Below are 25,421 nucleotides of genomic sequence, written 5' to 3' on the forward strand. Positions count from 1 at the left end.
GGATCCTGAATTTCCATTTAATATACATTTTCTTTGACTTCTGCTTTTATATTAATGCATTGATGTGCTTTGTATTGACTGGCTTTCCCTGGAGTATTGAGAACAAAATGATACCTATTATTTAAGTAATTTATATCAGACAAGCTCCTACCAAGGCAATAACATAAGAGATACATTAGATAGATGTGTGCGTATAGATATGTAGATTAGATAGATAATTCTGTAAATGTTTTCATTTATTTTAAAACAATGATACAAAAGAATAAAATAAACCCTAAACAAGCAATGAACTAACGCTTTACCAAGCCAAACTCCTAGGTACTACCCCACTTCATTTCTACCACACCTTCCTACAGATCTTGTGTATTTTGCACTCTCCCAGCTGTCTCCAATTAAAGAGAGAAAATCACCTGAAACTCTTCAACTTTGTCATTAATCCTGATCTTCTTAGTCCTAACACTGGAAATAGTCCCACTGAAAACAATGGGAGTTTGCCTGAAGAAGGACTCAGGGGAAAACTAAAAGACCAATTCTGCTGCTCTTCCTCATATTTAGTAATACCTCATATGCTAGCAGTCCCATAGATTTCAGTGAAGTACGCAATGCAAGTACATGCATCCGACGAAGTGGGTATTTACCCACGAAAGCTCATGCTCCAATACGTCTGTTAGTTTTTAAGGTGCCACAGGACTCTTTGCTGCTTTTACAGGTCCAGACTAACTCGGCTGCCCCTCTAATGGAAGTACAGATGCCAGAATTAGGTCTTGAGTAAAGACTTCGGGGTTTGGGATCCTCATAAATAAAATGCTGATATGAAGCAATTGTTACCATCATGCTACATCCTCCAATATCTATTTTAATACAAAAAATGTATTTATTACACTATAGCCGCCCAGTATCATGTTCCTATAACTTTATAAATTTAAATGCAGTCCAACTATTCTACAAATGTTGCCAAACGTTTAGTCACTGAAAAAGCTGTGTTTAAACACCTGTAGAGTGCAGATGTTGAACAGTGTAAAATATAATTGAAAGCTGCCAAAATGCAATTAAAACCATTGTTTTTCTTAACAACACACCATTGGAAACCTTAAACTAATCATCTAGATTCACTTGTAACAGTTTTTCAGACCTGTTTTGGAAGGGGAAATCAAGTTGAAATTATTGTGTTGTGATAAATTAGGATAATAGAAATAATATAATAGAATAATAAGACTTTCCCTCTCTTTGTGGTCTGCTGTATAGTATGTAACATACCATAGGAGATAGTTATCAGCATAGTTCAGTTTTGCCCCAAATTTCTCCACTGTGTTCCAACCAAAAAAAAGCTATAAAAATTCAGTAAAAAGGCTTTACTTTAACCCTACCAGTACCAGCACATTTGTTCATGCTCTGAGCCAAATAAAGCTCATTGGAGATGGACATCTTCACAGGGAAGCTGAAATGTGCCCTAGTGGAAGTAGGAATGCCATCAATGTATCAGGTGAAGAACAAGAAATGTTTCCCATGCCTTCTGACTGTTTTCCTGGAAATGAAATTGTGGTTGTGAGCACAGTTAAGTCCAACTCACCACCTTCCAGAGTTAATTACAGTATTTACATATGGCTGCTTTCCAGATAAAACAAATGCTTCCTCCATCCATCTTGCCTCATTCCAGATGTCGTTCCTAAATAACCCCCCAACTACCTTGTATTATTATAATAAAGCACCATCCCACATTCAGTTCCCTGTACATTGAGATGGAAAAATCATGTTGAGATAGTTCAGGTATCTCTGACCATGTAGATACCCAGGGAGTACATAGGCTAGAATAGCAGCCTCTTCCCACCCCAAGCAAGGAGTTGGGGCATATGCCTAGTTAAATATATAGTAGCCACCCCCTCCAGCCCCCCAAGTCTAGATCAGCCTATTCAAAGTCACTGTAGAGTGCCTTCCAGGGTGTGCACGAGCTACTCCAACCTACTACAAATCTACTTTCAAGTAACTCTCCCCTGCCCAACCCTATTGCAAGGTCTGTTCAAAATCTCTATCAGGTTCAGTGGTGCAGCTGGCTCTGTTCTGCCCTCTCTACACTATAGTGAATTTCATTCCATTGTGGAATCTCCATCATTGGAGATTTTTAAGATCAAGTTAGACAAACACCTGTCAGGGATGGTCTAGATAACACTTAGTCCTGCCATGAGTGCAGGGGACTGGACTAGATGACCTCTCAAGGTCCCTTCCAGTCCTATGATTTATGATTCTCAGTACACAGGAAATGTTTTTTTGTTCACAGAATAACCTTTGAAGGTTTTTTTTTTTCATTCTGATCACTTGTTATTATAATTTACCTTTCGAGGGCAGAAAGTTAATTATTTAAAGTAGTTTGTGGCTTCTACAGAGTATTTGGTTAAGTGGTTCTTATTATATTGCATCAAATGACTCCTATGAAACAATCTTTGATGTGTGAAAATGAAATCTGTGCCTAGCATAAATACTGGTAAGTTTTTTGAAGTATGAAAAATAACATGAAAAATAAGTAGAGATTATTTTTCTAAATTAAAAAGGTTTAAATGCCTTTGAAAAATATAAACTGCCCATAATCTTTTCTTTTGAATAATTCTTAACTTCATACATTAAGTCCAAAAGCAAGCAATGGACATTTCTCTTTGAATTATAAATTAGCAATGCAGAACAAAATGGTAGGTTATCCAGTCTGCCTCTTTACCAGTACGGGATGGTTCCCTATTATATATTCACTAGTGTTTTGTTCAGCCTAATATTATTCTGGAGCAAATGTCCTTGAATTTTTTATTGACAATTGTAAACTGTGCATTAAAGGAGGTAGGAGTTGGAGGGGCATGTGGTGGCAGAGCAAGGAGAGGCATAGCCAGAGGATTTGCTTCTATGTGAATCCTCTATTTCCCTTCCCCACCATGTGGAAGAGGGGCTGTGCAAGGGACTGCAGAGGCTACCTCAGCCATCAGGCCCAAGTTACCTTCACAAAGAGGCTCCAGAATGGCTCCACAGCTTGGGAAGGAGGATTTCTTTCTTCTTTTCTCATGCCCAGATACTGTGTTTAGTATCTTCCCCTTAATGCTTTGATTCTCTGTATTCTCTGCCATGACTTGCATGATGCATAACTAAAATGTTCATATACCGTTCCTTATACAAGTTAGGCAACTCTTCCATATAACTCAGGTGCCCCCTCTCCACAAGTGGATGAATATATCTGTTGCCAAAGTGATGTCCAGCCTTAGGAAGAGCGTAAGAATCTGAGCTGCACAAATATAATCTTCTCTTCTAAAACCTAAACATCAAGTGAAATGTCAGGTATGTAAATTTAGCCTTTCCTTGGGCTGAGAGAGTTCCCTGATAATATTCTGCACAAACTACTGGATCATTTTAGGCAGGCCTATTCATTACATCATGGAATGAATATGAAATAGAAAATGTTTTCACAATATATAAAATAAGATAGAATACAAGTCAGCGGATGGTAGGGAATGGCGCTTAGTCATTAGGTTATTATGCAAGACTAGAAGCAAAACAAGATAAACACAGATTACTAATGCATTTGGGGATGCCATGTTAAGTAACCATTTGGCAAGCATGCACTTCATTGGAATAGGGGCCCTCTTATGAAATATACAGGCACATTAATATTTTCCCATAGTACAACTGTAACTGAATTCAGATAGACAATAAATGGCAGCTCCTCAAACTTACTGCTGCAAAATGCATCTCAGCATCACCTTCACTAGCATCTTTGGAGCTCTGTAAGGGGTTCTCTGAACGCACTGTTGGGAATACAACCAGATGTATTAGCAAACCCTGAATGTGTACATATACTCTATTGAATTAGACATATGGATTCTATTAAGTAGAAGTTAATATTATCCACTTTTCCACAATTAGTGTGATATTTAGGATGACTAGTCCTGGTACACTGGCTAAATTCCAACTTAAGTATTTAAATACCCTTTGTACCATACTTGAAACTAGATAAGCTGTTATTCATGTTCCCTTCAAAAATACTATTGTGTAGTGTTACTGGAACAGAATGGCTGTATGTTTCCACCTCTGAGATGACTGCAAGCTAGTGGAAGATTATGTGAACTTTCTACCTGTAGTCTATGAAGTACTCCAGGATTTTTCTGTCTTAAAGCAGCTATATAAAAGCAAAGTATTCTTTTACATTATTATACATAAACTCTAAACTGCCTGTATGGTTTTATATATATGGCCCTACCAAATTCACAGCCATGAAAAACACATCATGGACCGTGAAATCTGGTCTCACCTGTGAAATATAGTCTTTTGGGTACCTTTCCCCTATACTATACAGATTTCACCAGTGTTTCTCAAACTGGGGGGGTCCTGACGCAAAAAGGGGTCACAGGTGGGGTCGCAAGGTTATTGTAGGAGGGTTATGGTATTGCAGCCCTTATGTCTGCACTGCCTTCAGAGCTTGGTGGCTGGAAAGCAGTGGCTGCTGGCCAGGCGCCCAGCTCTGAAGGCAGTGCCCCACCATGCCATCTTTACTTCTGCGCTGCTGCTGGCAGTGGTGCTGCCTTCAGAACTGGGCTCCTGGCCAGCAGCTGCCACTCTCCCGCCACCCAGCTCTGAAGGCAGTGCTGCCACCAGTAGCAACAAAGAAGTAAGGGTGGCAATATCATGACACCCTCCCCCCAGCACAATAACCTTGCAACTCTCCCCCCGACTCCTTTTGGGTCAGGATCCCAACAATTACAACACTGTGAAATTTCAGATTTAAATATCTGAAATCATTAAATTTACAATTTTTAAAATCCTATGACCATGAAATTGACCAAAATGGACAGTGAATTTGGTAGGGGTCTAATTATATATGCATGAACTCCCCAGATCCAGACTGTCTACTATTGTGGGGGGGAGCCAAAAGTGTCTTGAGTTTGAGTTTTGGCCAATGTTGCTCACTTGAGGTGCTGAAGCAGCACCAGGCTATAGACTGTAGCCTTGGCTACACTTGCAGCTGTACAGCGCTGTGAGTTAAACCTGTCTTCGTACAGCTGAGTAGGGAAAGCACTTCAGTCTGTCCACACTGACAGCTGACAGCACAGTGGTGTGGCCACACTTGCAACATTTGCAGCTGTGTTGGGAGCGGTGCATTATGGGCAGCTATCCCACAGAGCACCTCTTCCCATTCTGGTGCCATGGGTTGTGGGAAGGGGGTGGGTGCGGGGTCCTGTCCCAACGCCCCGTGATGCATTGCTTCGCATCCCAGAAATCCCTTTGTTTCCATCCACCTTTGGCGCCATCTTTCAACGGTTTCTGTGCAGTGCGATCTGTCTGCGGGAAATGGAGCCCGAACTGCTGAGGCATATGCTGATGAGTCTCACCAGCACGTCACGTTTGGCTCTCGAACTATTCCTTAAGATCCAAAGTGACAGTAAGAGTGAAGAGTCCGACAGTGTTATCGAGCCGCGTAACGCGTACGACATGAAATTGCTTGTGGCATTCACGGATATGCTCAGCACCGGGGAACGCCGCTTCTGGGCTCGGGAAACAAGCACTGAGTGGTGGGATCACATCGTCATGGAAGTCTGGGATGACGAGCAGTGGCTGCAGAACTTTCAGATGAGAAAAGCCACTTTCATGGGACTGTGTGAGGAGCTCGCGTCCCGGCCCCCCCTCCGCGGCACAAGCACATGAGATTGAGAGCTGCCCTGCCAGTGGAGAAGCGGGTGGCTATTGCAATCTGGAAGCTGGCAACTCCAGACAGCTACCGGTTGGTTGCAAACCAGTTTGGAGTGGGAAAGTCGATTGTTGGAATCGTGTTGATGCAAGTTTGCAAGGCCATTAATCGCATCCTACTCAGAAGAACCATGACTCTGGGTAACGTGCAGGACATAGTGGATGGCTTTGCACAAATGGGTTTCCCTAACTGTAGAGGGGTGATAGATGGGAAGCACATTCCTATTCTGGCACCACAACACCTAGCATCCGAGTACATTAATCGGAAGGGGTATTTCTCTATGGTTCTCCAGGCGCTTGTGGATCACCATGGGCGTTTCATTGACGTTAACACAGGCTGGCCAGGAAAGGTGCATGACGCACGCATCTTTCGGAACACTTGGCTGTTCAGGAAGCTGCAGGCCGGGACTTTTTTCCCAGAGCGGAAGATCACAGTAGGGGAAGTTGAAATGCCCATTGTGATCCTTGGAGATCCTGCTTACCCATTAATGCCGTGGCTCATGAAACCCTACACAGAGAGCCTTGACAGCAGTAAGGAACGGTTCAACTATAGGCTGAGCCAGTGCTGAATGACTGTGGAGTGTGCCTTTGGCCATTTAAAGGGCTGCTGGCGATCTCTGTATGGGAAGCTGGACTTGGCCAAACACAGCATTCCTGCGGTTATATCCACGTGCTGTACCCTCCATAATATTTGTGAAGGGAAGGGTGAAAGTTTCATTCAGGCATGGACCTCCGAGGTTGAACACCTGGAGGCTGAATTTGCACAGCCAGAGAGCAGGGCTATTACAGGGGCCCAGCACAGGGCTGCAAGGATTAGGGATGCCTTGAGGGAGCAATTTGAGGCTGAAAACCAGCAGTGATATCTGGTGCCATGCACAGGAATGAAGTGCAGTAGTTCCAATCCGTGCTTTGCTGCCGGTGCTCAGTGCTTTGCCGCCGGTGCGCTGAGTTTTCCTGGTGGATCCTGCTTTCTCTCTCCCTCCAGTTCTGTGCTTTTTCATTCTCTTTAATAGATTGCCGCATCACTTCTTGCAGCATGTCTTCTTTGGTTTTTCGCGGTCTCTTCCTGAGTCTTTGCAGTCTCTGAGCAGGCGATAAGAGGGACGGCTGAGGTCTCAAGGTTGTTGCAGCTGTATAGGCAAAATGCAACATTTAACAGAGTCAGCATTGTTTATACCAGACAGAGTAATGATTTCCCCCGCACTTACGGAGGGCACACACAGGGTCTACACAATAGCATAATTTTCCCATCCCAAACAGAGCACACATAACCCACAAGAGCCTCAAAATGGTGAGTAAGGGGGACTGATTGTTTCAGGGCTGTACTGTCCTCTGGGTTTCTGTGCCTTGGGGAGAGCCAACAGCTGCAGGGGGCACCTACACTGAACACTGTCCCAACATTTTCCACAGGAGTTCATCCTGGACGATATCTCGCTGCTGAGAGTGACCTGGGAAGCAAGGGAGGGTCTTCTACTGCAATACAGCTTCCGTCCTGGCCCATATGCAGCTTGCCTGTGTGCAGCAATGGTCCTCCTGCCCCTCGCGGCACAGTGGCGCGGACACGTTAGCCTGGCTGGGACAAGGACCACGGTGGCTCTCCCGATAAACCTGCGCAAGCGCATTGCACACGTTCTGGATGAGACATTCGAAGAGATTACCGAGGCCGATTACTGCAATGTGATAAACCACATCAATGCACTATTCCGCATCTAGGCATGCATGCCTAATCCTCCTCTCCCAAACAGCCCGCACCGAAAAAATTCCTTCCCGAAAAAAAACCCGCTTACCGGGAACCTGCTCTTCTGTTTGTCCTCCACCAAGTACCAGCCGCTGTGACTGGCTCACCTTCCTCCTGGCTCAAGAAGAGCTCCTGGCTGCATGGCTCCAGGGATTCCGGGGTGTCTCTATCCGCCCCACCATCCTCACTCCCGTTTTCATCCTCCTCCTCCCACCCCGGCTCTGAAGTGTCCAGGGTGGTGCTCAGAGTGGAGGTGGGGTTAACCCCAAGTATCGCATCTAGCTCTTTGTAGAATCGGCAGGTAGCGGGGGGAGAACCCGAGCCGCCGTTTGCGTAGCGGGCTTTGTGGTAGGCACTCTGCAGCTCCTTCACTTTAACCCTGCACTGCAGGGCGTCCCGGTCATGGCCCCTTTCCATCATGTCCTTTGATACCTTCCCGAAGGTATCGTAATTCCTACGGCTGGAGCGCAGCTGGGACTGGACAGCTTCCTCTCCCCAAACACTGATGAGGTCCAGCAACTCGCCATTGCTCCATGCTGGGGCTCACTTGGCACGTGGAGGCATGGTCACCTGGAAAGACTCGCTGATAGCGCTCCACGCCACGCCACGCCTGGCTGAGTAAACAGGAAGGGGATTTTTAAAATTCCCGGGGAATGTCAAGGGCAGGTCACATGGTTGGTTACCTGAGGCCAGGGCAGTAGAGTTTGAAATGATGACCAGAGTGGCTAGAACAGGCATTGTGGGATACTGCCAAATACTTCTGCAGGCCAGTCACAGCGCATTGGGCAGCGCTGCAGCGGCGGCGCAATACATGGTATTCCTCTTGGGAAGGTGGAGTACATCCAGCGCTCTAACCACGGAGATATAGCGCTGTAAGTGCCTTGCCAGTGTGGATGGGGAGTGAGTTACAGCACTGGGGGAGGCTTTATTGCACTGTAACTCGCAAGTGTAGCCAAGGCCTGTGAGTGTAACCCTTGTCCTTCCTGGCTGGTGAAGGCTGGCAGGGGAGTACTGGTTCCCTTGTTGATAGGAATGGTCAGCATTTGTCCATGAATGGACAAGATGCCAGTGGTTCTTTAAAAAGCTGTTGTGCTGCCTCTGGTCAACAAATCAACACATGATGCGGGAAGTATTGCTAAATCTTTTGGGGGGACGGTCACAGCGATGGTTGTTGTGAAGCAACTCTGGCATTTTCTTGAGTCCACTTACTCGCTTGACCCAGGATTTTTTGACCCAAGAAAACCGGGTAATAGCCCTGGTTATGGGATTGAAACTGCACTGGCTGCATTAGCTGATAATCTCTTCTTAACAATGGATGAAGAGAAAGTCACAGTGTTTCTTTAAGATCAATAATCAGTCTTTTAATACAATTGACTATGAGATTTTTTTAGAGGCATCTGTGGACTTCAGCTTGGGCGAATAGTTATTCTTTAAAGGCTCCAGTCCTATCTTTCTGAAGATGAATACAGTTGTGGTACACAGACCACTGTGGGGGACAGATTGCAGTCAACGGAAATTAAGGGAACAGATCTCTGTAGCAAGCCCTGCACGCAGTAGTGTTTGTGGGATCAGACCTTAACTTGTTATAGGTTAAGGTAAAAGCTACTATTCCTTTGCAGCTCTTGAATTCCTTATATGGATTTTTTAGAGCAGCGATTTGTGGAATATCTATTTGATGCTCACATAATTATTCTTTTAAGCTTCAGGCCTCGTCTAGCCTTAAAAGTTTTGCTGGCATAGCTATGTTAGATAGGAGCATGAAAAAAATCACACTCTGGACTGACATAGCTCTTCTGGCAAAAATCCTAATGTAGACACAATTATACTGGCTCAAAAGTTCTTTTGCTGGTATAGCTTATTTAGTTCAGGGAGATGGTATAAGCTGTACAGGCAAAAGAAGTCTTTTGTTGATATCAGCTGTATTTTCACTAATTAGGTTAACTGGTATAGCTATACCTGAAAACCCTTTCTAGCATAGAGGCCTAAATTATAAACAACCAAATTCCACACATTCTACTCTGACTTTCAAAGGGCATGTATATACCCCATGTATATCACAATGTCTTTCAACAGAAATAAAAAGAAAATACCACTGTACTGTCAACCCACTTGCTTGAGCAATATTTTTGTTGCTTAAAAAACAGAGCATGCAAAATTGTTAATGAGAGATGATAGAATCATCATCATCATCATCATTTTATTAATACTCTCTCCCTGCCAAAGCATTTAGCATTCTGTCTGAATAAGAAATACTCCTCCTACTGAGCTTGCTCAACAGTGTCAGAACATCGTGCTCCTCTCATCTGTTGGTAGAAAACTGATCTCTCATTTTTCTCTGCTCTGTAGCCATACAAACAGCACATTTTTCCTTAACTGGCTGCTATTCAGTCTACTCATACCAGGCAATTTAATCCATCAGTTTTTTGCCAATGTCACATATTTAATTTAATTTCTTTCACCACAGCTGTTTATCCATTTTGATTTAGTATCTTCAGTCTCAGTTGTTCTGTTTGGACTCCCTCCTTTGAGTTCAGTTCTAAACATATCCGACATTCGCTGGAGTGGTGGTGGGGGTTGTCTGGTGTATCTGTTTAACCTGAAAAACCTTTAACCAGAAAGCACATGGCACCACAAACCCTCTGAGAATGTGTCCTTTGGCATTTGAATCTCCTCATGTAAGTGTGAATCAAAGCATGACTGCAGAAAGTCTGCATGTCAGTATTCTCTAGACTTGCGGATGAAAACTTTTATCAGACCCCATCGTGGTTTGGAAGAACAGCAGTACAGAACTACATGCAAAAGTTTATGGACAGGGAAAAATTGAACTGGACAGCAACCCATTGGAAAGGGAATTATGGTGGAAGGAAAAAATGTAAACAGAGTGAATGCAGATAGGAAAGCCCTGGTAGTCTCAGGATAAAAGGCTGTAAGGGTAGGAACAGGAAGGCAATTTGCTAGAAGACCAGGGGCTACATTCTCCACCCTGCCCAAGCTCCATTTGGATGCAATGAAGAGTGGGGAACCACAGGACTACTCCCTGATCCCATACTGCCAGCCCCAGAATAAATGAGAGCTGATGAGTAGCTTTAATTTATATCACTGGCATAAGGTCCTTCAGAGCTCTCCTGAGCAGGACAAATTCTCCACTGGCCATTTTGGGCCAGTTTAGGTCCACTTTGCCCTCCTCAAGCAACACAAAAAGTATATAGCAAACAAGAAAATCCAGTCCTTTGATGCAAGGGCCATACCCTGCTGCTGGAAGATAGGGAATTAATTGCCTACTAAACTCTCCTATTGCCTATCCCCTAACCAGGTGGAGAGTGGCAAGGTAACAAAGCAGAGCACTGGAGAGATGGTTCAAGCAGTTGCTGAAATTTTATATCAGAGACCTCTCTTTGTGTGTAAACTCCAGTGCTCCTTTTCATTTTCTTTTTGTGGTTCATTGCAACAGCCTTCTCTGTTTCTTGGTGAAAAGAAATGTCAGAGTCAGTAGGAAAAGTGATAAGTTTGGACTCTTGAGAGTGGGAGCTGGCTGGAAGGCTCTTAAATAGCCATAGCCTGCTGGGAATGTGGGAAGGAGAAGAATGCTGCTCAGGGCTCCTCAGCTGCGAGACATACTTATGGCTATAGCAGTATTTTTATCATAATTTTTTGTGGAGCCAGGGGTCCATAGCTTTGTCACAACAAGTCAAGCACTGTAAAGCTCATGGAAAATCCCTGGATCTTGCCAGGGCCTCTTTACATAAAAATGTAAACATGTTGTGACAGAGTGCAGGGAGTTAATAGGTGAAATTGCACTCTGATCATTCTGCCACCAATTAGTTCCCCAGAGAAGGCTGATTGGGGTAATTGAAGTTAATGATCTAATCGGGTGAGGGGGGATGGGTGAGCTCAAAACTGATAAGGGCACAGGAAAGAAGTGAGTGAAAAAGAATGAATAAATAGGGTATATTTGAGCTCTGTCTTATAGAGCTCTTGGAGAAGAGAAATTGCTGCTCCTTTTAAGCTGTGCTGAAAGGTGTGTACCATTTCCAAAAGCACTTAAATCCCATTGCTTATTCTAAGTCCTTATTTTCAAGGGTTTGCATCTATTATGAAAAGTCATTCTGGGTGATAATCAACACTATGCAGAAGACAAATAGTACTTAAGTGGTGCATACACCATGCCCTAGCTTCCTGCATAGGGTGAAAATCTGTCTCTGAGCTGAACTGTGACACTTATTCTCAACCAGGGAGTGTATCCTTAAAAATTCTGGAGAAATTGGTTTTGTTTTTAAATTGGACAGATGCAAAACTAATAGGAATTTCACATCTTATTCTGCACTTATTATTGAAATACAATTTGGCATGTCAATTAGAATGTAAGATCTAATTACTTTTGGCATTTGCGGGGGGCGGGGGAGAGAATATCAAACCCAGTTGCAGCACTCAATATACACAATATTTTTACCACCAAATTACCTAAACACTTTTACTATAGGCATCACACATCCCATCCCATCCCATCCCAAGTGTAACTACAAAACAGCTCAGAGAGAAATGAGATACAATAATCAGATAAATGAGATTTAAAAAAACAAACGCTTAATGCAGATATCTGATTAAATAGCTGCCTCGAACAGTTAAACAATCTTAATGCAAATCTTCCCAACAAACCGGGGCCTGATCCTGCAAACACATAAGCACATGAGAAACTCTATGCATGTGAATAGTCTTGTCACTTGCATGTCTACAGGCTCAGAACAGAGAGGCTGGACAGTGTGGGAGAAGATTGCACTGCTTGTGCACATGCTAGATCTGTTCTGGGACCTATCATGTAATTTGTTTACCATTTGCCTTCTGAAATCATTGGCCTGCACACAGATGGCAGCATCCAGTACTTTAACAAAAGCAGCATTAAGCCTCCAGTACTGTCAGTTAGGCACCTTCAACAAGTACTAGAAGGGTTACCCCAAAATGCAGCATCCTTGGCCAGGGCTACCTTTGAAAATATACTTTTATGCAGTATTTATCTTTAAAATTCATTTTAAATTGAGCCTTTTTATAACTTCTAACCTATGTAGAACAATCAAAATAGAATGTGTGTGGATATAAAAATATCAATTTTCCTTTTCTTGGTTGCTACTTAGTTTACTAATGTTCAGAAAGTGGATTAATCATATTGTGGTGGGGTCTATACCCCACACAGGTGACAAAGGAGTTAATTAGAGATGCAGATCTCAGTTAAGGCATCTTGCTACATCTCAAGGGTGGGCCAGCTCTAACTCATATTGAGTCTCCTCTGACAGAGAAGTTAGATGGTGATAGTTTAAAAAGAGGAAGTCCGCAGCTGTATGGGGCTGAAGGGTGAAGGAGAAGAACTCAGAAACCACTGTTTTCGTAGTACTAGGTGGGTGCAGCAGGAGCTAATGGTGAAGGTTGTGATGGATTTGGTCAAACTGAGGGAACCCTGCTGGAAAGACCATGTGAGATCCTGAGGTAACAGGGAAAGAGTGAGCTCAACCAGGGAGAGGCTGACTGCAAGAGCAGGAGGGTGGTTCTGGAGGAGTTCCACAGAGGGAAGGACTTGCAAACAGGGAACCTGCTCACGGGAGTCCTAATGTGAGGGTTGCAGTGGATTGGGAATACAGCCAAGGGCAGGAACTGTAATCTAGGGAGAATCCCTAGGAGGTCTGGCTCATCACAAGAGCTTGGAAAGAGCCTGAGGAAAGACTATGGTAGGAAGGAGTCCAGGAAGGCAGCAGCAAGGAGTTGGGTGGAATGTACCTTGGTTGCTAGTTATAGAATCCCTGGACTGGAAACTGGCACAGTGGGAGCCTGGGGATAAAAAGTACTGGGCCCAGAATTGGACGCTAGAGACCTGATGAGTTCTTGGAATTATTTGGACTTTCTGTTATGGTGGGAGAAAGGAATCACGACTTCAATGGAATGTCAAGTCACCAGAAAAGGCTGACTACCATGGGAGCAGATCAACTGTCAGCAGGGGGCTCTAGACAGGCGAGCTGCTATGCTTAGCCAGGAGGAGGCACACCAGCCCTTAATCCATTCTTCTACTAGTATATACTCACATTAGCTCTGTTGGGCTTATGTGTATAATGTATCTACATATTTGACCAAATTTTGGCCCAGTCTTACTCCCATTGAAATCAGTGGCAAAACTCCTGGGAGTATGGGAGCAGAAGTGAGCTCTCCATATTACTGCTGTGGGTGCAATACTTTCTATGGGCCAGATACTCAGTTGGTGTGCATACTATATACAAGGTGTAGCTCCACTGAAGTCAATGGAGCTATGTGGATTTACACCATCTTAAGATTAGGCCCTATATATTTCTAAAAGGGACTAATTTTCACACACTTACAAATATTTAATGTTTCTTTTCTATATGTTGTAAAAAATGCAATCGGTTAAAAGCATTCTTTGGTCTTAACCTTCACTAAGATGGCTGAGAGCCCAATCAATGTCTGACTTATCTTCATTATTAAAACAAAAATAAGGATCTAGTTATGTAGATAGTCCCATTCAGGATCCCTGGAAGATGCTGACTTCAGTCTGGGCCTAAACAGTTTGATAGTGTCATATTAATGTTATATTAGCTATTTGTATCCATTTTATAACAATGAAACCTTTGAGAAATTGTATTTATACTTCATTTTTGGCCAGAAGCACTGAAATTATTTCTGAATGAAGCCAGAAATGTGTTACCCATATATAGTTATATAGCAAAGTCCATCTGTTCTTCAGTCCTGCACCCTGAAGATATATCTGAATTGTGTTAGAGTTGCCTGACTTGCATGGAAATGGGAGCAAGAACCATCTTGCTTAACTTGACTAGTCTTCTGGGGTCTGATCCAGCTTCCACTAAAGTCAATGGGATTCCTTCAGTTACTTCAGCAGAGCTGGGTTGAAACCTTTAGCGCAGGGGCCGGCAATGTTCGGCACGCGGCTCGCCAGGGTAAGCACCCTGGCGGGCCGGGCTAGTTTTATTTACCTGCTAACGCGGCAGGTTCGGCCGATCGCGGCCCCCACTGGCCGCGGTTCGCCATCCCGGGCCAATGGGGGCGTCGAGAAGCCGCGGCCAGCACATCGCTCGCCCGTGCCGCTTCTCGCTGCCCCCATTGGCCCGGGACAGCGAACCGTGGCCAGTGGGGGCCGCGATCGGCCGAACCTGCCGCGTCAGCAGGTAAATAAAACTAGCCCGGCCCGCCAGGGTGCTTACCCTGGCGAGCTGCGTGCCGAACGTTGCCGACCCCTGCTTTAGCGTATAGGCCACAGTAATATACACAATACCACTTTCAGATTCCATGAGCCAAACCACTGCTTTCTACAGACTTTTCTGATCCTGTAGAGATTTGTCTCAGATGGTTGCATTTGAATGTATATACAGGAATATCCTGTGTCTGGAACAAAAGTGCCTGATCCAAAGCCCCTTGAAGTCAATGGAAAGTCTCAAACTCAGCTTGAGAATGTCAATGTTCTGTTGTTGTTGTTTTTTTCTCTGAGAGAAGTTCAGGGCAGAGGGAAGACAGCCAAAAGGTGGAATTAAATTCCAGCCCAAATACACAGAAGATCCTGTACTGCACAGATGCTAATTCTTTATGATGGCCCATGCTGATCATCATAACAGTTCATCTGCTCAGCATAGATATTCTCAAAGGATGAGAAACAGCAACATTTGTGTTGCATCATGATATACAATGCAATATTTCTTAATTCTGAGCTATTTGGTTCCCTAACTTTTCTCAATAAAGAATATTTTAATCATAATCCTAAGGATAGATAGTCTATTCCAGGGGTGGCCAAACTTACCGACGCTCCGAGCTGCATACAACAATCTTCAGAAGTTCGAGAGCTGGGGCCTCAGCCCTGCAGGAAGTGTCTGCCAAGCTCGGGGCTTCAGCCCTGCTCCTGCTGAAGCCATGAGCCCTGGCAGGTGTGCCCTGTGGGGCGGAAGCCCTAAGACTCCCTCCCCACTGGGCAGAAAACCCCTACCCCACCACCCCACTGCAAGGCAGAAGTCCTGAGCTCCCCCACCCCCACACTCTGGTAGGTGGAGAATGGGGGCGGAGGGGGGAGCGCACCACGAGCTGCACTTTAACTGTAAAAGAGTCACAGGCAGCTCTTGAGCCACAGTTTGGCCACCCCTGGTCTATTCTCTGATGTGAGATCACATTTAACTCTAAGAAGTAATGAAAGATGGTTTTACCAGGATGGCTGTATTTATTTTTAATTCCAATTGCAATAATTTATTTTTGAAAATGTGAAAAGGAAGATTTTTTTCTTAATAGTTTTATACATCGTATAGATAAAAGAACACAACTCCGCAGTCTCCCATATGCATTCTTTAGATGTAAGTGTCTACTTTAGATGTAAGTGCCATACTTCTTAGTTAGAAATCTTCTCCCCATATAGGGGAGTGTAAATTCCACAAGTGATGATTCCTGAAATTTCATGGTAACTCTTATTTTGCTCCTGTGGACAATGAGCTGAAAGTTACACACACACACAACTTGCAGATCCCCTAAGACTTGCACTCAGTGGGGTGTGGTTGGGGGTGGAAGAGGAGTTCTACTGGAGACTGGACCTTGTCTGTGTAGAAGTCTATGGCTTCTGTGCAGAATTCCTTACCTCTGCACAGGCTCCCAGCCCCTCTAGCTTGCACCAGTCCCTAGAGAGCTTGACTCCCACAATTGCACCTGACCCCAGAACCTCTGTCTTGATGGTTCCAAACTGTGGTGGGGAAGCAATCGCAGTTACTGTAGCATGTACACTGGCCTCCCCTGTTGTGGGGAGAATCCAGGAAAACATTTCACACATTTTACCTTCTCCCAGCTGGGAGCCTAGGTCCCATGGAGACCTTGCGAAGTTAGGGGAGGAAACAGGCAACACTTCCTCCTTTGACACTTTCCCCATCCCCAGCAGTGATCCTTGGGCAGCAGTCCCCTGCACTAATTGAAGCATGGGGTGCTTTTAAAAATTGATACACTTCTACCAAAGGGATTAACTGATAAACCCTGCTGTTCCCCCTCCCCCACAGCCTCAGCTCACTGCGCCACTGGCGCAATGCTCGGGGAGGTGGGGCGGTGAGCTCCTGGGACAGCGCAGCTGCAGAGCCTCAGCCTGACCCGTCTCTGTGCTGCACGGTGGTGTGGCTGGCTCCAACTGGGCGGCGCGGCTGCCTGTCCTGGTGCTCTGGGTGGCGCAGCAGTAGCACTGCCAGCCACTGGTGCTCCAGGCAGTGTGGTAAGGGGCAGGGGAGTTTGGGGTGGTGGTCAGGGGCAGGGGTGTGGGCAGGGGTGTGGATAGGGGTTGGGGCAATCAGAGGGCAGGGAACAGGGGGGTTGAATGGGGGCAGGGGTCCTGGGGGGGGGCAGTCAGGAAGGGGGGGTTGGATGGGGTGGTGGGGAGCAGTCAGGAATGAGAGGAGGAGTTGGATGGGGCAGCAGGGAGCAGTCAGGGGCAGGAGATCCGGGGGCGGTCAGGGAACAGGGAGCGGGGTGGATGGGGTACGGGTCCCGGAGGGGTCATCAGGGAATGGGGGGGTTGGCTGGGGCAGGAGTCCCGGGATGTGTGTGTCAGGGGGTGAGAAGCAGGGGAGGTCAGATATGGGGAGGGGACCGGGCCACACCTGGCTGTTTGGGGAGGCACCACCTCCCCTAACCGGCCCTCCATACAATTTCCGAAACCGGATGCGGCCCTCAGGCCAAAAAGTTTGCCCGTCCCTGGGATAGATAGTAAACTGCTACCTCCTTCACTATCTTTTTAAACTCACTGTTCATTTAATGCCTTGTGCACTGCATGCCTTCAGCGTACTGAATAGTAATAGTAGTTCTGTATGAGAACAGAACATGATTCATCCATACACAAATGGGGACAGAGAATCAAGTGTGTGTTCTCTATTTTTAATGGAGTTAAATATTAAGGTATTTCTTTTTCTCTCTGTGTGTGTGTGTGTGTGTGCGCGCGCGCGCGCACTTAGGATACCATAGAACAAGGCTAGGCTTTGTCTCAATGCATACACACTTTCAAAATATATAGATCTCTTTTATATATACCAAAAGGGCTCTTACATACTTGTAATACACTATTGAGTGTGTTCCTTTTTTAAGATCAAGCAGGGAATACAAAGTGCTAAACAAATTGTTTTGGGGAGTTAACCGGAATTCTAGTTTTACTTCTTGTGTCAGCATTATCAATAAATGGCATTTTCATCTGCACAAACAGGAGAAAAAAATCATAATTCTAAACAGCAGAAAAACAACAAGGTCCTTCCATATGTCTGCTGCATGCTTCCATGCTTGCCAGAAGTGACTACAAAAACTTTGTGTGAACTTGTGCCAGCCAGACTCTGTAAAAAATTAATCAGGAGAAACATCGTGTGACACAGATGAAAATGCTGGATGACTCCTTCAAACAAATCAATCAGTGCGTAAGAGATTGATAATGATGCACATTGTCACATGTAACAAAGCAAAAAATCTGCTCTGTATCATGAGGCCTGGCAATCTGTAAGTGTATCGATAACAAATCATGGAACATGTTGTGTGACATCATGTACAAAGCTGAGGACCGTGACAGGAGATAACAGCAATCAGCATGTGGCAGACCATGAAACTCCTTCTGGGCTCTGCCAATGGGTCAAGCTATAGCTGAAAATTCAAACACTAATGCAGCTGCCAAAGTTTTTAAGGATTAAATTCAGCTGTATTTAAGCAATAAAACTTTACTATTATGGTTGTGCTGAGCCAAAACAGATATCTTAATGCTCCAAATCCAATTCTTAGACTCTCTTTGCTGACTGGAGTCATAACTTAAAGTCCTACCATGGTTAATTTAGCCTTCCAAAGCAACCGTTAAGGTTGTTTGCTCTACGTGGACTGTAAAGATTCCAGGGCACTTCTTTTTTGTAAGAATAGGGTGTGCTCTGATATTTACTGTTGGCCATAATTTCTCTTTGCCATACTGGTGTGTTACGTGCTAGATGGCTGCCAGCCTCCTCCCCAGAGCTGGTGGTGTGTGTGTGTGTGTGTGTGTATATATATATATATGCAGAGTCAGGATGAGCTCTACCCTGACATCTGGTGGTGAATTATGGCGAGGTGGAAAAGAACTCCAGGGGCTGATCTTGTTTGCATAGGCACACCCATGCGCGTGGCATGAAACAACAGCAACTGAAAGTGGTTACTTTGGCTGGTGTGGGATCCCCAGTTTCTCTGTTATTGGGGCAGGAAGAATAAAGTTTTGTTACCCTGATTCTGTGAATCAAGGCCAGTGGAACTGTTGTATGACAGAAGGACTGAGTGAGTCCTTCACCATTACCTAAGTAGCACTTGCTTGACAAGGGGCATGGGTTATAAAACCCAGTGAATGGAGAGAGGGTGGGGACAGGAGTTTGTATCTGATGGTATGGGCCCCCCTCTGAGGGCTTGACACACCAATTGCATCACCTCCTCTCTCCACTGTTGAATGTCAGAGCTAACTTTGATTCCATTAGGAGTCTAATTACAGGCTGCTGAGCTGAGTTCACTTTGGGCCAGTAGTGCACCAGCACTAGGGCTCCCCTACTCTGAGCTGAAATCACTAAGGCCTTGGCTACACTTGTGGATTCACAGCGGTGCCATGGCAGCGCTGTGAAGTGTGAGTGTAGTCGTGCCACCAGGGCTGCGAGAGCTCTTTTGCAGCGCTGCAAGTACTCCACCTCTCCGAGGGGAATAGCTTGCAGTGCTGCGAGCAAGCGTGCAGTGCTGCGGGTGCTGATTACACTGGTGCTTTACAGTGCTGCACTCGCTGCGCTCAGGGGAGGTGTTTTTTCACACCCCTGAACACTGCAAGTGCAGCGCTGTGAATTGCCAGTGTAGCCAAGGCCTAAGAGCTGAAATCACGAAAGAGTTAAAGTTATTAAGTGCTGCGTTAACTAGTGGGGGAGCCGGAAGCTATATTGCTAAGCAGCTGGCGGAGCAATTTGTGGGGACAACCGGAGGAGCAGTGAGCGGTGCAGAGCCTTGCGGGGACGGTTGGAGTGGCCCAAGGAACGGCCAGCGGAGCTGTTTGCGGGGACGGCTGGAGCGGCTCACAGGTCGTGGAGTGGAGCAGCTTGTAGAGCGGAGCGGTTCATGGGACGGCAGGGAGTGGACTGGTTCGTGGTGAAGGCTGCGGCGGAACCCCACGGGGAGACATCCGGCCTCGGATCATGTAAGGTGCCCCTTAACACCCTGCGTGCCCCCGTTTTACTCTGGGGCTGCACTGGTCAGGGACAGAGACTTTGGGGGTTGTTGGACTTTTGGGTGGTTGCTGGACCCAAGAGACTTTGGGGGTGTTGGACTTTGGGGACTCTGGGTGATTTTTGGGTTGCTGGATTCAAGAACCAAAGGGAAAAGACACAGCCCAATTTGCTGGGATGGGTTTTTTGCTCATGGTTTGTGTTATGAATCCTGTTTGTGGTGTTTTTTCCAATTTAATGCTGATGTCATTTACCTCATGTTATTAAACATTTTCTGCTACGCTCAGACTCCGTGCTTGTGAGAGGGGAAGTATTGCCTCTTAGAGGCACCCAGGGGGTGGTATGTAATTGTCACTGGGTGGGGGCTTGAGCCGGTTTTGCATTGCGTTATTGAAACGGAACCCCTAGATACAGAACCCGGCCCTTGTTGCTGCCAACTTAGATGGGCAGAAGGGTTACATATATATTCTACAGTCTTTAGTCAGGCAAAATTCCCTCTAAGTCAACTGACATTTCCTTTAAGTTAGAACTGCAAGAATTGGCCATCAGTTTGAAAAGTGCTTCAGGATCCTTCAGATTTATATCAATGTAAATATGTGTGTGTGTTTTGGGCACATAGTAAATTCTACCAACCCATCAGAGAACTACATTAAGCAGCATTGCTGCAAGTTTGGAAAGGTCTTTGTGATTATAAAATCTTAGAATTGTGCCTTAATGTGATTACTACAAGGTCTTTAGAGTCTCTTTGTACCTTCTTGTAATTATGTCATATTTTCAATTTAACCCAATATAGTTATAGCAGTGTGCCACTACAGGGATTATTATGGTATAAGTGTTGTTGTTGTTGTTGTTTAGCTTTGTTTGGAAAGGGGTTTATGCTAAACTGAAAAGTCACCCAAAGTGGATACACATTCCAATATGAGTATGTTTTCATTGCAGAGTTAGTTCATGTTTTTACCCTGGTGTTTCCCTAGCCTGTCTCCCATCACTACACTAAAACCTCTCACCCAAGTTTAGTTGTGCTTTCAGCCTGGGCTGTCTGACATAGCTAGGGGTATGGGTTAAAGCCAGGGTTCCGCTTTCGCTTGGACTGTGAGACTGCAGGCTAAATCACTTGATTGCTCATAGTTTTCCAATGCCTTCCCACAGTTCTCCAAGAGTGCCCAGAAAGACAAGCAAGTTCTCCCACAATACACTGGGGAAAAATTCAGAGAGCAGCTCATCTTACTGCAGCATGAAAGAACAATAGGTTGTGCCTCCAAATGTCTTGGATGTGCCTCCAAATGACGGACACAGTACTAGTGAAAGCTCAGTAATTCAGGTATGGGTTTGCAGTGTTGCTACTCATACATGGCCTGGTTTAAGCTGGATGCTCGGACCTAGTTGCCAATTACCCAGGTTAACTCTGCAGAGACATAATACCCAGATAGGCCCTCACCACAGAAATCCACAATCTTGCCTGATACAGTGTCATCCAATCATTTCATACACACCTATAATATACAAAATATATAGACTTTCTATTGACCCTGCCAGCAGGTAGGGGATCTTGGGGGACAACTACTGCACTGGTGGGGTGCAAAATAAACTTTATTAAGAAAATGCAAAAACGGAAAATTCAATAGTGACGGATATGGGGTTTGTTAAGGTAGACAATTGGGGAGGGGTTTCTTTTAGTAAATAGGATAGGGGGTTTCAATAGTGGGGTACAATACAGTTGGTAACCAATTAACACTGAAGTATAAATGTAACAGGTAGCTAACAGTTTCTATGTAAAGGGTATGTCACAGCAGCATATAACCAGCTAACAGTTATGGGTAAAATGTGTTAAATAACCAACAACTCTAGGTAAAATGTGTCACAGTGGTGTAAATGTAAAATGTGAGGGGTGTTAGAGAGAAAAAGGGTAACCAATGGGGTTTTATGCTAGACTTCAGTAATACAATTGAGGTCTGGCAGCAGTAGGAGCAGGGTGAGCACGTGGGGGAAGGGATTAAGAGCGAGAGAGAGAGCAGGCAGGCTGCAAGTTTAAACAGCAGACAATTATACACAACATAGCAAAATCTTATCTATGATTTAACTTAACCAAGACTACACAAATTAGCAAGTAACAAAACACAATGCAACAATTCTTTAAGCCTAACTTACAGAGTACAATGCAAGCAATTTTCTAAACCTAACTTAACCACAACTATGCAAAATGAAATCAATATTTATCTAAAGGTTAAATTTAACCTAATGGGTGCACCTTATACTAGGGGTAGTTCCAGAGGACAGAGTGGTGTGTGCTCAGGATACAGCTTCAAGGGGGGGGAGGGTGTTTAACTAGTGGTGGCTGCAAGCATGCTTATTTCTAGCAGCAAAGGCACTGCGGAGCTAGAAGCAGATTACAGATACAGACCAAGGAGTTAGCTTGGGTCTGCCTGCTGGGGAAAGAAAGCCAGCAGCTAGAACAAGCGGAGTGTGCAAGAGGTTCTTCCTTACCAATCCCCAAAGCAGCAGCAGGAACAGCAGTTTCAGCATCAGAGGACGCAGAGAGGACTTGATTCGTTACAATAATCAGGAGATCTCCAGGCACAAATTTGTTGTTCGTGGGAGGGGAGTTTAAAAACGGGAGTATGCTCAAAAACAAACGAGAGCGGGGAGAGGGCCCCCCAAAGAACCCTAGCTGATCAGACCAGGTGGCAAAGCAAGGACCTTCTCTGGGGGTCTGATCAGAAAATGTCTGGTTTTAAGGGCAAATTCAGGCAGTTTCCCGCCAGTAACTTTGATTGGTTCCCCTTAATCCAGGGGAGGAGAGAAGGCAGGGAAACTGCAGGTAGGCACAGGACATGTCTGGGCAAGTTCTGAGTCACAGGTATGACTCATATGCTCACCTATGTGGCCACTTTAGGTCTTGCATACCTGGGCAGAGAACCCTACACCGAGCCGGGTCTGAACAAAGAAGCTAGACAAAGGAGCTAAAAAGCTCCCACCTCCCTGAGCAGAGCAATGGCTCCAGTCAGTCTGCACAAGCCATTTCCATGAGCAGGGCCAGGCTGTGACTTTGGGGAGCGGCCACTCAGCACAAACAGAAAGGAAGGGGAAAAAAGGAATCCAGCAGGGAGACAGCTGTAACAGACATCAATGTTATACATCTTCCATACCCCCAGCTACACCTTTCCAAGCATATTTTACCACTCCCACACAGGATACCTCACAGTTTGGGAAACACTTTATGGGACCTGCACTAGGAGATTGCAGAATACAGCATTGAGTGTGGAAGTTGGAATAGTTAGTTGCTATTTGTATCTGGAGCAGAAGTGACAATGTATCTAAAACAGTTTGTAAAGTGGTTTATGGGGCTGGAGGTTAACAAATGATTCATTTATCCCTGCTAATTTTGGATTTGCTGCTCTTCACCAGCAACTGCTATCCTCTGCCTCCAAATGAAAAATGCCCCCATTCAACATATGACCTCCTAGATGTACTACTTCCAAGAATTCAACCAGCAGACCCTCACTCTTGTTCAAATGAGACCCTTCTATGCTGTGGGGCAATAGGAAACATAGTGGCAATGGCATTTATCACTTCAGCAACTGTGAGCATAGCAGTTGCTGTAGCTAGTTTTATATTAACAGCTAATGTGCTTTCTGAAATAAAGCACAAGGACTACATTTTTAAAAGGGAAGGTCTCATCATGCATGAAAAGATATGTGGACTGTAATTTAGAATGTGTACCCTTTCAGGCAGAGAATATTTTTTCTGTGTGTGTAAAGCACCATGTTAACCTGCACTGCTATTAACTGATTGATGATAAAGCACAAGCATTTACCATAACTGTATGCAGAGTGGGTGATCAGAACATGACACCTAATTAGCCACTTGTACAGCCTGTCCTATTTATATATGTAATCAAAGTAATAGCACATTCTCTTGTACACAAACTTTGTGCCTCCATTTTAAAAAATGTGATCCAAGTGCCTCTATCTCAAGTGCACCTTCTGTCAATAGGTACAGTATGGTCTGATTTTCGTAGGTACTGAGCACCTGCAACTCCTATTGACGTCGCTCAGCATCTCTGTAAATCAGGCCAAATAGCTTCTAACATGGTAGCTACATTTGCAAGTGCAGACAAAATATTCCAAATACATTTCTGTTCACAAAAATGCCTCACTTTTGGAAAATGCCTTCCCTTTTTCAAAAGTATAGCCTTGAGTGAGAGAGTAGCTGCAACTTAACTAACTGAAGCAATTACACAGATAGAAGTGAGGGGAAATTGGTGTATATTTGAATCTATACCAAAGGAAGCTTTTAACTATATTTTCAATATCTGTATTTTTTTAAGTGCCCATATGTTAGGCAGAGAAACAGCAGAGGCTCCTATAAATCTGATCTTAAGTTGTCCATGCCTGCCATCAACAATCCTACTAAACTGGATAGGTCTGGTATTTTTCACCTGCCCTTTTTCATTTCATTTTATTTTATTACATTTTATTTCATTCATTTCCCCCTTCCCCCCAACTCTTTCCATGACAGTGCTTTATTTGTAGTCTCCTCAAGCTGGCAGATAGAATATCTGTGCCACTCTGCCATCTAAATTCTGAAGTCCTTGTGTCCACCTGTCATGTGTACACCCTGAACAAAGTACACCACACTGCAGACTCAATAGCTAAACTCCTTATAGTGGATGTGTCAGGCTTATCAATTGCAAAAGTGGTTAATTTTTATACAACTACTTCTACTATTTTCTCAAAAAAAGAATACACAAACATTTTCACCTTATAATTACTAACTCTGTAACATTCAACATATTATAAAAATGCTGGAAATCATTCAGAAATATAGCAACACGCTTAAAGGTGACTTGCTAAAGAAAAAATGTGTTTGGGCCTTATGGAGGGAAGCTTATACAGAAAGTAGAAGGTGTATGTGTGTGGTGTGTGGGGGGGGGGGAGGGGTTTCTCTCCATGTTTCTACTTTATAAATATCAGAAATTCAAATCTGGGATTTCCTTGTTTTCCTGGAAAACCCCTTAAAGCTTTCAAATGTGTACTGTGAGCTTTCACAACTTTTTATTTTATTGAATTTTTACCAAAGATTTATATTCTCTCATGTTTCTCAGGCTTTTGCGTTAAACAGGCATTAAGAAAACCAAATTTTAAAAAGTTTTAGGCAGTCTGATTAAGTTTCTCATTCCCTTCAATTGCTTGTTTTTCAGTCTCTTGTGATTTCATAATCCCACTAGTCTTCCCGTCATTCATGGAGTTGTTTCCTGCGTAATCAAGACCTGAATTTCTAAAGTAAATAATCAGATGGAAAAGAAAAAGCAAGCAAGTAAACAAAGACCAGTAAATCTTTCAGACTGACAAAGACCAAAGACCAGTAAACCTTTAAGACTGACATTTAAAAAAAAATGACTCAGGGACACAAACCTTTCTTCTATGTCACCTGTATAGAAGCTATAAATCACTGCACATTCCCAGAGGCAAAAAGTTCTACAGGACTATGCTGGTGGAAAGTCAACAGAATTATGCTTTTCAGATGTTATTAGTTTCATAATATGATAGTAGGTTTGAATGTAGTCAAATAACAATAATGGGACTATATGAAGGATGGTGTATCATGAGTGTGTGAATTGACAAAATATTTACTTTAAAGAGCTGTTTAAAATGTATTCTCTTCATACATTGAATATATATATCTTAAATTTTAGAAATGTTTATGAAAATCTGCCATGTTCTATAAACATTCCTGTGCAAATGTCACCT

The 25,421-nt window shown here is 44.3% G+C and overlaps 1 long non-coding RNA gene across 4 annotated transcripts in view; it reads right to left on the bottom strand.

Moving 5' to 3' along the window:
* LOC135983079 (uncharacterized) overlaps nucleotides 1–25,421 on the bottom strand; it is a 44,956-nt gene that overhangs the window by 18,829 nt on the left and 706 nt on the right. For 2 of the 4 annotated variants that reach the window (XR_010600569.1, XR_010600570.1), the window contains exons 1-3: nucleotides 22,156–23,268; nucleotides 7,503–8,067; nucleotides 2,978–6,845 (exon numbers count right to left, since the gene is read on the bottom strand). This is a non-coding gene — a long non-coding RNA (uncharacterized LOC135983079). Of the gene's footprint in view, nucleotides 1–2,977; nucleotides 6,846–7,502; nucleotides 8,068–22,155; nucleotides 24,949–25,421 lie in introns of those variants that run through there. The other 2 variants (XR_010600567.1, XR_010600568.1) reach the window with 2 other exon arrangements.

Source organism: Chrysemys picta, chromosome 4, assembly GCF_011386835.1.
Source record: "Chrysemys picta bellii isolate R12L10 chromosome 4, ASM1138683v2, whole genome shotgun sequence".
NCBI classification, from domain to species: domain Eukaryota; kingdom Metazoa; phylum Chordata; order Testudines; family Emydidae; genus Chrysemys; species Chrysemys picta.